Genomic DNA, 5,103 nt, shown 5'->3' with positions numbered 1-5,103 from the left:
AATTCTGGAAATGTTTCAATTTTACCCACAACTGGAAAGGAGAATGTTGCTAGGGCCAGTCTGGGGTATCAGAAAACTCCCTTTTTCTCAGGCTGGCCATTTCCAGGAGTGGTTTCTTACACCTCCCACTTGGCCAGCTGACCACAGTCCCTGATGTCAGCATCCCACTTGGTCAGTCTCTTCCAAGGCAACGTATCCTGTTCTACCTACCCCACCAGCTACCTCCTGCCTCAATAGCAAGTGTGTGAGGAACTGGAACTCAGAATGGATTCTCTTAACTATTGATGTAAGCATTGGTAGCAATCAACAGGCCAAGTCTTGCTATCTTCATCTAATTGTTTCTTTAACTGGAATTTTTTTTCCCACAAACTGACATTATAATCCTTCTAAGAAACAAAAATGTGTTAAAGAGATCATACAATTAAACTAATCTCCAAATTTCATCTATGCTTATCAAAAGTGGTAAGGAAATGAATAAAAATATGGATAATATAAATAATATGGTAGGATATTTAAGTTACTATGTGGCTATTTGAATATACAAAAAAGAAGGGAAAAACTACAGACCAATGAGACAGTGATCAATTTCCTTCACAACATTGCAATTACCTAAAAAATTTTGCCAATATCTGAAAAGTAGTAGGTATAAATGTTATCAATATAGATATTTTTCAAAATTAGCTTCTTGATGGCTATTCTTTTTTTTTCAAACAAATTTTTTTAAATGAAATATTGACAGGAACCACGATGTCTAAAATCATCAGAGTATGAAGCATTGGTGCCCATTTTCTGGGAAAATCTTATTCTGTTATAATCCATCTGGTTACCACCAATGTAGTCCAACTATTCAATCACAGCCTGTCTTCTCTCAACATTACCTTTTTTCTGTATTTGAATAATGCCAGGGTTGAGAAACTTGCTTCCTGCAAGCTAGGCCATTTCATTTTATGTCTGTCCTAATTGTTAAAGTCTTCCCACATATTGAGTCAACATGTCCTGGCCTAGCTGTTATATAACAGATAAATGCATCTTCTCATGAAGATGAGGAAATGTCTCAGACACTTGAAGCCAGCTATCATGTTCCCTTAGAAATATTTTCTTTTTTCAAGTTAAGTCACCTGCTTCCTGCATCTGCTTTTCATTTGGTATAATTTCTAATCCTTTCAAGTTCCAGGTTGTTTTCCCTCTTTTGGAGTTCAGTGTATTTTAATCTCACCCAATCATTTCACACCTTCATATTTCATTTCCCAATGGAAATGTTACCCAAATAATGTATTTGGAAACAAAGCAAGGGCTCTTATTTCCCTGTTTATCCAGATGCAGAAAAAGGGGTTAGAGTTCCATTTACCATGGAGAAAAGAAGAGGGTTAACCTTAAAGAGTTATGTAGCTCTAGTTTCCTGTCCCCTCTCTTTGTGATGGGAAGAAGAGGTACCTACTGTCAGGTAAATTAGCAACTGTTAGGAATCAATTAGAAAAATCTTACTGATGTGTGTTAGTTTTTATTGGTTGTATGATGAAATATTACAAGAAAGAAAATGAATTTAAATATACTTTTTAAATTGAATTGTAGTAGATATACAATATTATATTGGTTTCAAGTGTACAACATAGTGATTCAACAGTTATCTGCATTATTAATTACTCACCTCAACTAATGTAGGTACTATCAGTCAGCATAGAAAGATATTACAAAAAAAAAAAAGAAAAAACCTCCCCCCAAAAAGGAAGAGAGAAAATGAATTTAGGGAAGAATTGGCTGGTTTAAAAAAGAGAACATAAAAGTAAATAGAGGAAATACAGAATGTTGGGACTTTAGGATTAGAAAGCTGACTTCTTAAACACCCCAAATAGTAAGTAACAGAATTTAGAAGTCTTTGAGTAACAAAGGACAAATGTTTTAAGGTGACCTGGGGAAAGAGTCAGGTTAATGGTGTCATATTTCTGCTTATTTTTTCTGAAAATGTCATTGAAGTCACCAGCAAATTAAGAGAGAGAAGCAGAAAGAAGCAGAAAATTATTTTAGGAAAAGACATTTGATGTAGTTACTGGCACATGTAACTGATGGAGGCAAATAGATCAGATACCTACAGGACTTTTTATTAAACTAGATCTTCAAAGAAACCTTGAACCCAGACTCAAAAAGTCCCTTGACTATTTGAGACTTAAAGTAACTAACTCTTGAGCCTCCATTTTCTACAGCAGAAGGTAGGCTTTGTGTTGGGAGCCACACAAAGACAACAAGATGGCCACAGTTCATGAGGTTCCTGCTTCACTTCCTGGAGATTAGCTGCGAGCCCGCGCGCGCCAACAAGAAAGCCCGCGCGCGCCAAGAGATACTCTTCTCCCCCTCCTTCCCCATTATCATATTCCAATCAGAATGTAACTCGCTGCGCCATCCCTGCTATGCAGCCAATCCCCTGCTTACAAGTATCCTATGGCCCACTCTGCCCCTGAACACTGGTGTATATCTACCCCCGTCTTACAATAAAATTTGAAGGCTTGATCAGAATACTGTCTTGCCTTCGCTCTTCTCTCGCCCCCATTTTCTTTCAGGTCGGATCCCCCTCGTCCCCACAAATAACTAGGTCCCGCTGGACGGGACAAGTGGCGCCCAACGTGGGGCTCGAGGCGCGGATCCTTCGCAGGCGGACCCCCGAGTAAGATATCGTCTGGCCAGACCCCTTCTTGATGAAACAATAGGAGACGCCTTTCGCCGCTCACGGAGGTCGTCGTCCCTGGTGAGTACCGGCCGCCTTACAAGAAAATGGGAACTAAATTAAGTAAAGAAGCGGTCTTCATAAGAGACCTAAAAAGTTCACTTAGGGAGAGAGGAGTTCGAGTTAAAAAGAAAGACTTGGTAAAGTTTTTTATTTTTGTTGATGAAGTCTGTCCGTGGTTTATCATTAATGGCCCCGAAATTCATCCTAAAAAATGGCAGAAAGTAGGTAGAGATTTAAATGATTATCTTATCAAAAACGGCCCTGACTCTGTTCCTGTTTCAGTATTTTCCTATTGGGGTCTTATCAGAGATATTGTTGAAAATACTGACCCTGATAAACGTCAACTCTTGTCAGTGGCAGAATATTGCCTCCGCCCCCTATCTCGGGCGGCCTCAAAATCGTCTCTTTCGAGTGATCCCCCTGCCCCAAAATCAGCTAAATCCCCCTCCCCTAGCCCGACACCATCTTTGCTCGGTGCCCTCCATGATACCCCTCCCAAATGTTGCATTTATCCGCCTCTCCCTCGAGATTCGGACTTTGTCGATACACAAAAGGTTTTTCCAGTCGTGACTAAGAGCCAAAATGGCGAGCCTTTAGATCCGGGAGACGCGGCTGAACTAGAAGACGAAGCGGCCAAGTATCACAACCCAGATTGGCCCCTTGCCGCCCCGTCGCTTAACCCCCCTTCTTACACACCCCCAGTTTTGAAAAGAGCCTCTTACACTCCCTCTATTCAGCCTCCCAATGTTTGCGCCCCGGCCTTTTTGCCCCCGTCGGCCCCTCCGCTACCCCCTCCGGCTCCCGGTCCTGTTAGCCCCCCTACCAGCACTAAAGACCTAATAGCACAGATAGTAGAACAAAGAATAACTTGCCATCTCCAAAAATTAGTTGTCTCCCAACCAGTTCGTCCCGCATTATATTCGCAAAGGGGCCTCTCTAAGAAACCGCTTACAGCCACAAAACCTAAAAAACAACCTAAAAAACTGCTCTTTCCTGTTCTTACCCGGGCCTCCGCCCGCTCTGGCCCCACCTCCACAACACATAGTCCGGAAGAGGGCGATCTTGAAAGCGACGGCGAAGACGCCCCTGCTGCTCAGGAAATAGAAAGTGAGGGAGAGGAGCAGGCTGAGCCAGAGCCGGCCGAGCCTGCCGATGGCCCTAGAGAATTTCACAAAATCCATTTCAAAAGCTTAAAAGAGCTGAACGCGGCCGTTAAAGCTTATGGCCCCAATGCCCCTTTTACCCTTTCTGTTCTTGATTCGCTGTCTCGAAGAGGACATTTACTCCCAGGTGAATGGCTGCGTATAGTCCAGGCTGTGCTTACCCGTGGTCAGTTTTTAACTTGGAAGGCAGATTTTGCTGACCGCTGTCAGACCATCGCTGCTGCCAATGTAAAAGACCCTCATTCCCCAACAGCGTCCTAGACTTTTGATAAGCTTACGGGACAGGGCAGATATATCTCTGAAACCAGGCAGCAGCGCCTTCCCCTTGGTCTTTTATCTCAAGTGAAAGATGCCGCTTTGGGCGCTTGGATATCACTCCCTGCTTCCAGGACTGCTAACACTCCTCTAACTAAGATCACTCAAAGCTCGCAAGAAGACTATAGCGAATTTGTTAGCAGACTGTTAGAGGCCGCCGAAAGGACCCTTGGTTCCGCGGCTGCCAATGATAAGATTGTAAAACAGCTAGCCTATGAAAACGCCAATTCGGCATGTCGAGCCGTCCTCCGCGGTAAGACTCGAGACAAAACTCTTGATGAAATGCTGAGAATGTGTAGAGATGTCGATCCTTTTACATCCAAAGTCCAAGCCCTTTTAGCTGTAGGTGCCGCTGTTCAAACTCCCCCGGCTTCTTATCCTCCTTCCTTCCCCAAGGGCGCACCGCCTATGCGTAACTGCTTTAAATGTGGACAGCCAGGCCATTTCACTCGCCAATGCCCTACCACAGCTCCTCCTCCTAGAGTTGGGTCAGTCCCCGGTATTTGCCCTCGCTGCCATAAGGGGCGGCACTGGGCCAAAGAGTGCCGTAACAATCCAACAAATCCTTTTTACAGTACCACAAATCCTTTCACCCCCCCTTTTCAGGGAAACGGGCTGAGGGGCCAGCCCCGGGCCCCCCAGCCAATTCCATTTCAGCCGGCCTCGGGGAACAGCCTAGCTGTAGCACTCCCGCCCTCTATCGGGCCACACCCGGGAGTGCAGGACTTGACCTCTGTGCCTCCTCCTCAACAATATTAACGCCTGAAGAGGGAATTACAATTATTTCCACAGGAATTTATGGCCCACCTCCCAAAGATACTTATTTTCTAATTTTAGGGCGAGCTTCCACCACAATAAACGGCCTTATTGTCCACCCTTCCTTAGTTGACAATGACTATACTG

General features: G+C 44.1%; 1 long non-coding RNA gene across 1 annotated transcript; it reads right to left on the bottom strand.

Moving 5' to 3' along the window:
• Positions 1-2,836: 2,836 nt before the first annotated feature.
• Positions 2,837-4,878, bottom strand: LOC130683794 (uncharacterized). Its single transcript, XR_008997752.1, has 3 exons — positions 3,966-4,878; positions 3,726-3,811; positions 2,837-2,926 (listed from the first exon to the last, which is right to left on the bottom strand). It is a non-coding gene; the product is annotated as an uncharacterized LOC130683794 (long non-coding RNA).
• Positions 4,879-5,103: the final 225 nt, after the last annotated feature.

Source organism: Manis pentadactyla, chromosome 5 (genome assembly GCF_030020395.1).
Source record: "Manis pentadactyla isolate mManPen7 chromosome 5, mManPen7.hap1, whole genome shotgun sequence".
Lineage (NCBI taxonomy): Eukaryota > Metazoa > Chordata > Mammalia > Pholidota > Manidae > Manis > Manis pentadactyla.
The sequence above is the reverse complement of the archived record's forward strand: the minus strand, read 5'-3'. Positions and strand labels throughout refer to the sequence as shown.